The 12,784-nt window shown below is 43.7% G+C and overlaps 1 protein-coding gene across 1 annotated transcript in view; it reads left to right on the forward strand.

Annotated features, from left to right (window-relative positions):
- Positions 1–12,784, forward strand: part of LOC126100164 (translation initiation factor IF-2-like) — a 146,750-nt gene that overhangs the window by 121,523 nt on the left and 12,443 nt on the right. The window lies entirely within an intron of this gene.

Genomic DNA, 12,784 nt, shown 5'->3' on the forward strand with positions numbered 1-12,784 from the left:
TGACAATCGTTCCATAATGCTCTCCGTGAAACTCTCTACAACCTCTGGTTCTTTCAGTTTATCCAGGTCTCATCCCCTCAAATTCCCACCTTTTTGCAGTTTCTTCAGTTTTAATTTACAGTTCATAACCAATAGTATGTGGTCAGAGTCCACATCTTCCCCTGGAAATGTCTTGCAATTTAAAACCTGGTTCCTCCTGGGTACCAGTGGAAAACAGACCTCAAAACCTTCCGTATCGTTGATTATGGTATGGACATTTCTCGTGACGTTGTACGAGAACTAGCACAACCCGGGAAACGTGCTTTTCAAATTTCATTGTCATGTTCTGTAAACCATTTAATGACACCGACCCTCTTCTCAGACCTTTCAGTTAGCGACACTCTTTCAGTGCAGCTTGTAAATTCTGCCGTTTACATAAATTAGCTTAACTAACAGTGCACTGTCTCTATTCTCCGTAAAGATAAAGTTCACTCACATATTGGCTTGTCAAATGACAACACACGTTCATACCGTCATCCAAACAGCGCGTTCTCGCTTCCCGCGCCCGGGTTCCCGGGTTCCATTCCCGGCGGGGTCAGGGATTTTCTCTGCCTCGTGATGACTGGGTGTTGTGTGATGTCCTTAGGTTAGTTAGGTTTAAGTAGTTCTAAGTTCTAGGGGACTGATGACCATAGCTGTTAAGTCCCATAGTGCACAGAGCCCTTGTTTTAACGAGACAGCGTACAGTGCCAGATGTGGACCTGGTGGCCACAACTGGAACTGAATTTTTCCGGTGTGAATCGGTTCCGCATTAATGCAGTACCGTATCTACCAAAGTTTCACTGCCATAGGATTATTGTAGTCCACACTGGACCTCCGTGAGTGCCTGTTCCTGAATTACAACCACATGGTTGATTTCTGTTATCATTTGAACTTCTGGACTGAGAGGCCGTGATCGGTATATAAATCTATACCACAGTGTTTCGTCCTCATCTGTCGATTTCTCTCTTAAGATGTCTACCGTAGATGGTAACGAAATTTCAGTCAATAGTTTGGTATACCGACCACTGCCTTAATCATTTGTTATTTAATTTTGTATTTTGCGTTTAATTCTGGAATCTGACTTCAATCACAAACAAATATTTGTTCACTTCTAAAATGCCCGCGCTACTCAGATCAAGTGATTGACCCAAGAGAGGAAGCCGTGGAGTGCCACAACAAACCAGAAAGAAGACTGGTTACGAAAATAAAATAGTGAACAGTACGGTCTAGGTTTTACACCATCTTATAAGAACATTCGCAACTTATAAATGAATGGTAGCTTGAATCCAAAGGAGTCTCATCTACTGTGGAGCAATGTCTGCTAAAAGCGTTTGTACCCATGTGGTAAACAACTGCTACACCACCTTTTTACTAATTTATTTAATATGGTAATTATTAATCTGCCATAAAATAAAGATCACAATTGGATATCTATGCGCGTTATAAATTGAAGTCCCTCGCCGCATTTTAGTCTATGTGTGAAGGTTAATCTCAGGAACTATTGAAGGGATTTTGATACAGTTTTCATTAATAGATAGACTAATTCAGAATAAAGGTTTGTGTGTATAATTACGTCTTAGAAACAAGTTATCCGGCTGTTTATACTTAGTGCGACCCGTGTGCAGTCGGGTGGGGCCACTATTTATGTCATATAGTAGTAAATCTCATCTAAAATGCCGCTAGGAGAAAATGCTCTTGTTTCACGATCGTGTGCGATCGTGTGAAATAACTTTCATCTTCATGAAATTTTACGTGACTAAGAAATTTTGTCAATTCGTATCTTTCCATGAATGACAGCCTAACATTTGATGCTGGCAATTTTCTGTGTTTCTTTCACACTGAAAAGATTCTATTTTCAGATTAGCTCTGGTGCACTATGTAGGACTCCGTCCTTCGATTACTGGGATTACACAGCAACTATTCATCTTAGGGACTTGGATAATGACAGCGGTACACGCAAAGAAAAGAAATTTTTAAACGTATGTAAACATCCGATGTATCAAGGATAGTCGCCTGATTGGACATATTACATAGTTCCTAACTAACTCTATCTTCCGTTACGAAACCAGAACCTTGACTGGTCATACACACTGCAACTGATACGTGTATTGCTGCCTGCGTAAATCCTTTTATCAATTCGATTACTTTTTATTAAAACTAACTTTTTTCTGACTTTCAGCGCATCATTTGGATATTTATTCACTTTTTGACTGCGGGCTTATCACTTGAATATTGTCATGCTCATACAGCAGTGCACAGTGAAAGATTTGCGTCAAGGAATAATGTAGAGATTGCTAATCGCCTCTCGTGTCTAGCCCCAATTCATACACTGTCCTATAGCTTCCTGAAATCACAAGTACGCGATATCGTGTTATCTGTAATCATCTGGGTTTGTAGTACTAGTTACAAACTTCTAGAAAGCGTCCCTTAGCAAATAGAATGAAATAAAACTACATAAAGCAAGTATAGCTGTAACAACACTTGTCACATTTAGAAACCGAAACAGTCTGAATTAGGGGTCCTGAAACACATCAAAGCATTGTCGCGTTCCAGTGTCAGTACATCTCAAATCCTGCAACACTGACGGCACGTCAAAACAACATCAGTTGCTGTAATTACAACAACAGCCTTTCTCTCCCAGGAGTCTCGCAGAGTTCAGCTGGCCACCGCTGTGAATTTGGTTGCCTTTCACGCAGTGAAGGGGACCTTCACTACGGAGATGTCCGGCGTCGAGAAAGGTTCCATGTTGTTATTACCTTCCTAAGGCTCCTCTCACCGCATTTTTGACAATTACTGGTGAAGTGTGTCTCTGCCGGAAGAGCTCTGTATTCCATCTACCAAACAAGCTAAATACAAATCAGCTCAGACGCTTTTCTCGGTCATTACCTGGAAGAACGTCAACATGATCGCAATATCGCGGCCGCGAGCACTGATGCTACCCGCCGCTACCTACTATTGTACCATTCCCACAGATATATTGCCAACATTTTAACAATATTGGCATGCTTGCCACTCATTCAGGCAATGCAATATAACATACTCCTGACTCACGATTATCAGCAGAATCGTAGCTAAGTGAACATACACTCCTGGTAATTGAAATAAGAACACCGTGAATTCATTGTCCCAGGAAGGGGAAACTTTATTGACACATTCCTGGGGTCAGATACATCACATGATCACACTGACAGAACCACAGGCACATAGACACAGGCAACAGAGCATGCACAATGTCGGCACTAGTACAGTGTATATCCACCTTTCGCAGCAATGCAGGCTGCTATTCTCCCATGGAGACGATCGTAGAGACGCTGGATGTAGTCCTGTGGAACGGCTTGCCATGCCATTTCCACCTGGCGCCTCAGTTGGACCAGCGTTCGTGCTGGACGTGCAGACCGCGTGAGACGACGCTTCATCCAGTCCCAAACATGCTCAATGGGGGACAGATCCGGAGATCTTGCTGGCCAGGGTAGTTGACTTACACCTTCTAGAGCACGTTGGGTGGCACGGGATACATGCGGACGTGCATTGTCCTGTTGGAACAGCAAGTTCCCTTGCCGGTCTAGGAATGGTAGAACGATGGGTTCGATGACGGTTTGGATGTACCGTGCACTATTCAGTGTCCCCTCACTGGTGTACGGCCAGTGTAGGAGATCGCTTCCCACACCATGATGCCGGGTGTTGGCCCTGTGTGCCTCGGTCGTATGCAGTCCTGATTGTGGCGCTCACCTGCACGGCGCCAAACACGCATACGACCATCATTGGCACCAAGGCAGAAGCGACTCTCATCGCTGAAGACGACACGTCTCCATTCGTCCCTCCATTCACGCCTGTCGCGACACCACTGGAGGCGGGCTGCACGATGTTGGGGCGTGAGCGGAAGACGGCCTAACGGTGTGCGGGACCGTAGCCCAGCTTCATGGAGACGGTTGCGAATGGTCCTCGCCGATACCCCAGGAGCAACAGTGTCCCTAATTTGCTGGGAAGTGGCGGTGCGGTCCCCTACGGCACTGCGTAGGATCTTACGGTCTTGGCGTGCATCCGTGCGTCGCTGCGGTCCGGTCCCAGGTCAACGGGCACGTGCACCTTCCGCCGACCACTGGCGACAACATCGATGTACTGTGGAGACCTCACGCCCCACGTGTTGAGCAATTCGGCGGTACGTCCACCCGGCCTCCCGCATGCCCACTATACGCCCTCGCTCAAAGTCCGTCAACTGCACATACGGTTCACGTCCACGCTGTCGCGGCATGCTACCAGTGTTAAAGACTGCGATGGAGCTCCGTATGCCACGGCAAACTGGCTGACACTGACGGCGGCGGTGCACAAATGCTGCGCAGCTAGCGCCATTCGACGGCCAACACCGCGGTTCCTGGTGTGTCCGCTGTGCCGTGCGTGTGATCATTGCTTGTACAGCCCTCTCGCAGTGTCTGGAGCAAGTATGGTGGGTCTGACACACCGGTGTCAATGTGTTCTTTTTTCCATTTCCAGGGGTGTATTTCAGAAGATGTAACAGGAAAAAATTAGTCTGTATTATATTTCACGCTCTACAAATCCTAACACTAGAACATTCTTCCCCGCATTCAGAACGGTTATTTCAAATACTACGGAGTACACCACTATTTATTTCATGATGTGTTTTTGTTGGCATTTCTCTTGCATTACATATGGGTTATTACCAGTACAATCATAGGGTTTCCGTCTTCTCGATACTTTAATTTCTTTCATTTATCTGTAGCATGATAAACACAACACTACGCTAGTCACAGTCACCTTCATGGTACTGATGTTGTTGTTGTTGTCGTCTTCAGTCCTGAGACTGGTTTGATGCAGCTCTCCATGCTACTCTATCCTGTGCAAGCTTCTTCATCTACCAGTACTTACTGCAATCTACATCCTTCTGAATCTGCTTAGTGTATTCATTTCTTGGTCTCCCTCTACGATTTTTACCCTCCACGCTGCCGTCCAATACTAAATTTATGATCCCCTGGTGCCTCAGAACATGTCCTACCAACCGATCCCTTCTTCTTGTCAAGTTCTCCCCAATTCTATTCAATACCTCCTCATTAGTTATGTGATCACCCATTTAATCTCCAGCATTCTTCTGTAGCACCGAATTTCAAAAGCATCTATTCTCTTCTTGTCCAAACTATTTATCGTCCATGTTTCACTTCCATACATGGCTACACTCCATACAAATACTTTCAAAAATGACTTCCGGACACTTAAATCTATACTCGATGTTAACAAATTTCTCTTCTTGAGAAACTCTTTCCTTGCCATTGCCAGTCTACATTTTATATCCTCTCTACTTCGACCATCATCAGTTATTTTGCTCCCCAAATAGCAAAACCTCCTTTACTACTTTAAGTGTCTCATTTCCTAATCTAATTCCCTCAGCATCACCCAACTTAATTCGACTACATTCCACTATCCTCATTTTGTTTTTGTTGTTGTTCATCTTATATCCTCCTTTCAAGACACTGTCCATTCCGTTCAACTGCTCTTCCAAGTCCTTTGCTGTCTCTGACAGAATTACAATATCATCGTCGAACTTCAAAGTTTTTATTTCTTCTCCATGGACTTTTATATCTACTCCGAATTTTTCTTTTGTTTCCTTTCCTGCTTGCTCAATATACAGATTGAATAACATCGGAGACAGGCTACAGCCCTTCTCACTCCCTTCCCAACCGCTGCTTCCCTTTCATGCCCCTCGACTCTTATAACTGCCATCTGGTTTCTGTACAAATTGTAAATAGCCTTTCGCTCCCTGTATTTTACCCCTGCCACCTTTAGAATTTGAAAGAGAGTATTCCAGTCAACATTGTCAAAAGCTTTCTCTAAGTCTACAAATACTAGAAACGTAGGTTTGCCTTTCCTTAATCTTTCTTCTAAGATAAGTCGTAAGGTCAGTATTGCCTCACGTGTTCCAACATTTCTACGGAATCCAAACTGATCTTTCCCGAGGTCAGCTTCTACATGTTTTTCCATTCGCCTGTAAAGAATTCGTGTTAGTATTTTGCAGCTGTGACTTATTAAACTGATAGTTCGGTAATTTTCACATCTGTCAACAGCTGCTTTCTTTGGGATTGGAATTATTATATTCTTCTGGAAGTCTCAGGGTATTTCGCCTGTCTCATACATCTTGCTCACCAGGTGGTAGAGTTTTCTCAGGACTGGCTCTACCAAGGCCGTCAGTAGTTCTAATGGAATGTTGTCTACTCCCGGGGCCTTGTTTCGACTTAGGTCTTTCAGTGCTCTGTCAAACTCTTCACGCAGAATCGTATCTCCCATTTCATCTTCATTTATATCCTCTTTTATTTCCATAATATTGTCCTCGAGTACATATACCCTATACAAGGGTGATGTACTTGAGGACAATATTATGGTACTGATACACACTTTGAAATTCATACCCAGTACTTGAGTATATTCCCCAAATACTCATGTGAATAGCTCACAAAGTTGAGATTCGAGCTAATGACAGTACATTACGTCTTCATGGGTGGACAGTGAGGAACAAAGACAAAAGATGATCTCGTGTGTTCTTCAAGGTAGTGTTTTATTCCGCTGGCGTAATGAATAACGTTAATACGAATCTAACACTTTAGCGAGACGATTAAATGCTATTAGAAAACGCAATACAAAAGGATCCATTGAGATCTCTGCAAAATATCTGCATTTTACACACATCGCCAATTGCCTGGTAATGAATAATAACTTAAGTCGGAAAAATACAACACTATGCGAGACTACAAGGTGGTAACGTTACAATAGATCTATAATGGGTATGAAAAATACAAGGTTTATATACAGAGGCAGGATACTCTGGTATCGATGAATATTTGTCAGATATCGCCTATAGAACATTTATACTACCCATACTTGAATACTGCTGAATTATGTAGACTGTTATAGATTTAAAGTAACATGGGACAAGGAACGTAAGCACAGAAAACGACGGCGGGAATGTTCAAAGATTATTTGAGTTATAGGAACTTGAAAAGAGATACCTAATCATTTTCTAAAGTGTTCTAAGGTACAACTGAGTACCGTTTCCATGATGAAATCTGCGAGTGGTTTTGAGCTTGGAAGATAAGCGCGCCGCACAAAAAATTAATCACCCCAACGACGTCAGGGTAGTACAGTAACAAAACTTACGCTGAAGTGGAAAAATAATGGGACAGCGGTAGGCTAATACACAGGGGACGGTAGTACCGCGTCCACACGGTGTGACAGTGCACTGGCGGAGCTTTCATTTGTACAACTCAGATAATTCGTTTGGAAAGGTTTCCAACGTGACTATGGCCGCACGACGGGAATTAACAGACTTTGAACGCGGAATGATTGTTGTTGCAAACGATGCATGGGACGTTCCATTCAGGAAATCGCTAAGGAATTCAATATTCCGAGATCCACACTGCCAAGAGTTTGCCGAGACTACCAAATTCCAGGCATCACCTCTCACCACGAACAAATCAGTGGCCAATGGCCTTCACTTAGCGACCGAGAACAGCAGTCTTTACCTAGAGTTTTCAGCGCTAACACACAAGCAACACTGCGTGAAATAAGCACAGAAGTCAATGTCGGGCGTACGACGAACGTATCCATCAGAACAGTGCGGGAAAATTTCGCGTTAATCGGGTATAACAGATGACCGACCCTAGTGACTTTGCTAAAAACACAAAATTTCCTGCAGTGTCTTTCCTGAGCACGTGACCATATCGGATGAACCCTAGACGACTGGAAAACCGAGACCTTATCAGTTTCCAATAGTTAAGAGCTGATGATAGGGTTCGAGTGTAGTGCAGACTTTACAAAGCCATGGACCCAAGACGTCAGCAAGGCACTCTGCAAGCTGTTGGTGGCTTTATGGTGGTATGGTTATGTTTATATGTAGTGGAGTGAGTCCTCTGGTCCAAATGAATGACTGGTAATTATTATGTTCTGCTACTTGGAAACAATTTGCAGCCATTTATGGACTTCATGTTCCCAAACAACAATGGGTGTCACCAAGCCATAGTTATCGTCGACTGGTTTGAAGAACAAATGGACAGTTAGAGCGAATGGTTTGGTCACCCAGATCGCCCGTCATAAATCTCACCGAACAATTATGCGCTGTAGTCCAGTGGTCAGTTCGTGCGCAAAATCGTGCAGCGGCAACACCTACGCAATTATGCACGGCTATGGAAGCAGCACGGCAAATATCTCTGGAACAACAACAGATACTGTACTATGTTCTGACTTGGCAGAAAATCCTAAGAAATTTCGGTCTTATGTCAAAGCGGTAGGTGGATCAAAACAAAATGTCCAGACACTCTGTGACCAAAATGGTACTGAATCAGAGGATGACAGACTAAAGGCCGACAATACTAAATGTCTTTTTCCAAAGCTGTTTCACAGAGGAAGACTTCACTGTAGTTCCTTCTCTAGATTGTCGCACAGATGACAAAATGGTAGTTATCGAAATAGACGACAGAGGGATAGAGAAACAATTAAAATCGCTCAAAAGAGGAAAGGCCTCTGGACCTGATGGGATACCAGTTCGATTTTACACAGAGTACGCGAAGGAACTTGCCCCCCTTCTTGCAGCGGTGTACTGTAGGTCTCTAGAAGAGCGTAGCGTTCCAAAGGATTGGAAAAGGGCACAGGTCATCCCCGTTTTCAAGAAGGGACGTCAAACGGATGTGCAGAACTATAGACCTATATCTCTAACGTCGATCAGTTGTAGAATTTTGGAACACGTATTGTGTTCGAGTATAATGACTTTTCTGGAGACTGGAAATCTACTCTGTAGGAATCAGCATGGGTTTCGAAAAAGACGGTCATGTGAAACCCAACTCACGCTATTCGTCCACGAGACTCAGAGGGCCATAGACACGGGTTCACAGGTAGATGCCGTGTTTCTTGACTTCCGCAAGGCGTTCGATACAGTTCCTCACAGTCGTTTAATGAACAAAGTAAGAGCATATGGACTATCAGACCAATTGTGTGATTGGATTGAGGAGTTCCTAGATAACAGGACGCAGCATGTCATTCTCAATGGAGAGAAGTCTTCCGAAGTAAGAGTGATTTTAGGTGTGCCGCAGGGGAGTGTCATAGGACCGTTGCTATTCACAATATACATAAATGACCTGGTGGATAACATCGGAAGTTCACTGAGGCGTTTTGCAGATGATGCTGTGGTACAATGGAAAATTGTACTGAAATGCAGGAGGATCTGCAGCGAATTGAGGCATGGTGCGGGGAATGGCAATTGTATCTCAATGTAGACAAGTGTAATGTGTTGCGAATACACAAAAAGATAGATCCTTTATCATTTAGCTACAAAATAGCAGGTCAGCAACTGGAAGCAGTTAAAACCATAAATTATCTGGGAGTACGCATTAGGAGTGATTTAAAATGGAATGATCATATAATGTTGATCGTCTGTAAAGCAGATGCCAGACTGAGATTAATTGGAAGAATCCTAAGGAAATGCAACCCGAAAACAAAGGAAGTAGGTTACAGTACACTTGTTCGCCCACTGCTTGAATACTGCTCAGCAGTGTGGGATCCGTACCAGGTAAGGTTCATAGAAGATATAGAGAAGATCCAACGGAGAGCAGCGCGCTTCGTTACAGGATCATTTAGTAATCGCGAAAGCGTTACGGAGATGATAGATAAACTCCAGTGGAAGACTCTGTAGGAAAGACGCTCAGTAGCTCGGTACGGGCTTTTGTCAAAGTTTCGAGAACATACCTTCACCGAAGAGTCAAGCAGTATATTGCTCCCTCCTACGTATATCTCGCGAAGAGACCATGAGGATAAAATCAGAGAGATTAGAGCCCACACAGAGGCATACCGACAATCCTTCTTTCCACGAACAATACGAGACTGGAATAGAAGGGAAAACCGATAGAGGTACTCAAGGTACCCTCCGCCACACACTGTCAGGTGGCTTGCGGAGTATGGATGTAGATGTAGATGTAGATGTAGATGTAGATACTGAAAACGTCTTTCACAGGTGTGACTGTAAGTCTTAGGGTCATAAAAGTAAATAATATAAGACATTCTAATACGCAAGTAAATGTTATTTTCAACACATACTTATGGTTTTTAAATGGACACTCCATATTATTTCTTACACTATCAATAAAACGAAAAATTACAAATAAAATGGCGTTGATGGTATCGCAATTCTTCAATTACATTGCGAGAAATTGCAAAGCGAAGGTGACGCTTGAAATAAACAAACCGAGCCGCTATTGCACATCCCCACATGCAACCGTGAGCCCCAGGTTGCTCGTAATGGCGATGTGACTTACGTACTACGATGAAACAAACTCTGTACTTGTTATTATTTAAACTGTTAATAAGTGAACCGGATACAATACAAATGTCCAGTCACACACAATGCAAATAGGGAAAGATTTTGCGTGCTTTATTGATCTTACTACAGTGGTAGAATGGACATAACGGTAACGAAGAACCCAATACCATCAGCCATGGTACACATAATTAATGGCTGACCAAGATCTAACAGAGTGGTAAATGGTAGTTGTACGTAATTCTGTGACAGGATATCTTTATCGTTTCGAGTCCACTTACTAACAGTGTAAGTAAGTACAGCTTTTGTTGCATTCTAGTACGTCAATCACATCGCGATCACGACCAACGTGGGATTGACAATTTGCATCTAGGGACATGCAGTAGCCGCGCTTTTCGTTTCTTTCGAGCGTCAACTTCACTCTGCAGTTCTCGGTATGTAACTGACGTATTGCGATGCAACTAACGACATTATTTTTCTGATGTTTTCGTGCTACTGATTGTGTAAGAAATAATACAGACTGTCGATTAAAACATACATAAGTTTACGTTGAAAATAATATTTTCTTACATTTTAGAATGTCTCATATTCCAGAATCAAATTTTCACTCTGCAGTGGAGGGTGCGCTGACATGAATTTTCCTGGCAGATTAAGACTGTGTGCGGAACCGATACCCGAACTCGGGACCTTTGTCTTTCACGGGCAAGTGCTCTACCAACTGAGATACCCAAGCACAACTGACAACCTCTTTTCACATCTTCACCTCAGCTTTGGAAGGTACGGGACGAGGTACTGGCGGAACTGAAGCTGTGAAGACGGGTCGTGAACCGCGCGTGGCTATCTCAGTCGGTAGAGCACTTGTCAGCGAAAGGCACGGGGCCGACTCAAATTTTAATCTGCCAGTAAGTTTTAAAGTCTCATATTATTTACCTTCATGAAGCCCTATCTTGAATTCATAAACTGATTGTTGTTTTTCAATATCTATCGTTGTTCCAAAACATATACACTACTGGCCATTAAAATTGCTACACCACGAAGATGACGTGTTACAGATGCGAAATTTAACCGACAGGAAGAAGATGCTGTGATATGCAAATGATTAGCTTTTCAGAGCCTTCACACTAGGTTGGCGACTGTGCCGACACCTACAACGTGCTGACACGAGGAAAGATTCCAACCGATTTCTCATACAAAAACAGCAGTTGTCCGGCGTTGCCTGGTGAAACGTTGTTGTGATGCCTCGTCTAAGGAGGAGAAATGGCTACCATCACGTTTCCGACTTTGATAAAGGTCAGATTGTAGCCTATCGCGATTGCGGTTTATCGTATGGTGACATTGCTGATCGCGTTGGTCGAGATCCAATGACTGTTAGCAGAATATGGAATTGGTAGGTTCAGGAGTGTAATTCGGAACGCCGTGCTGGATCCCAACGGCCTCGTATCACTAGCAGTCGAGATGAGAGGCATCTTATCCGCATGGCTGTAACGGATCGTGCGGCCACGTCTAGTTCCCTGACTGAATAGATGGAGACGTTTGCAAGATAACAAGCATCTGCAAAAACGGTTCGACGATGTTTGCGGCAGTATGGACTATCAATTCGGAGACCATGGCTGCGGTTACCCTTGACGCTGCATCACAGACAGGAGCGCCTGCGATGGTATACTCGACGACGAACCTGTGTGCACGAATGGTAAAACGTAATTTTTTCGGATGAATCCAGGTTCGGTTCACAGCATCACGATGGTCACATCCGTGTTTGGGGACATCGCGGTGAATGCACATTGGAAGCGTGTATTCGTCATCGCCGTACTGGCGTATCACCCGGCGTGATGGTATGGGGTGCCACTGGTTACACGACTCGGTCACCTCTTGTTCGCATTGATGACAGTTTAAACAGTGGACGTTACATTTCAGATGTGTTACGACCCGTGGCTCTACCGTTCATTCGATCCCTGCGACACCCTACATTTCAGCAGGATAATGTACGACCGCATGTTGCAAGTCCTGTACGGAGCTTTCTGGATACAGAAAATGTTCGACTGCTGCCCTGGCCAGCACATTCTCCAGATCTCTCACCAATTGAAAATGTCTGGGCAATGGTGGACGAGCAACTGGCTCGTCACAATACGCTAATCACTACTCTTGATGAACTGTGGTATCGTGTTGAAACTGCATGGGCAGCTGTACGTGTGCACGCCATCCAAGATCTGTTTGACTCAATGCCCAGGGGTATCAAGGCCGTTATTACGGCCAGAGGCAGTTGTTCTGTTTACTGATTTCTCAGGATCTATGCACGCAAATTGCGTGAAAATGTAATCACATGTAAGTTGTATAATATATTTGTCCAATGAATACCCGTTTATCATAGGCATTTCTTGTTGGTGTAGCAATTTTAATGGCCAGTAATATATATATATATATATATATATATATATATATATATATATATATATA

The sequence above is a fragment of the Schistocerca cancellata genome, chromosome 9 (genome assembly GCF_023864275.1).
Source record: "Schistocerca cancellata isolate TAMUIC-IGC-003103 chromosome 9, iqSchCanc2.1, whole genome shotgun sequence".
NCBI lineage: Eukaryota > Metazoa > Arthropoda > Insecta > Orthoptera > Acrididae > Schistocerca > Schistocerca cancellata.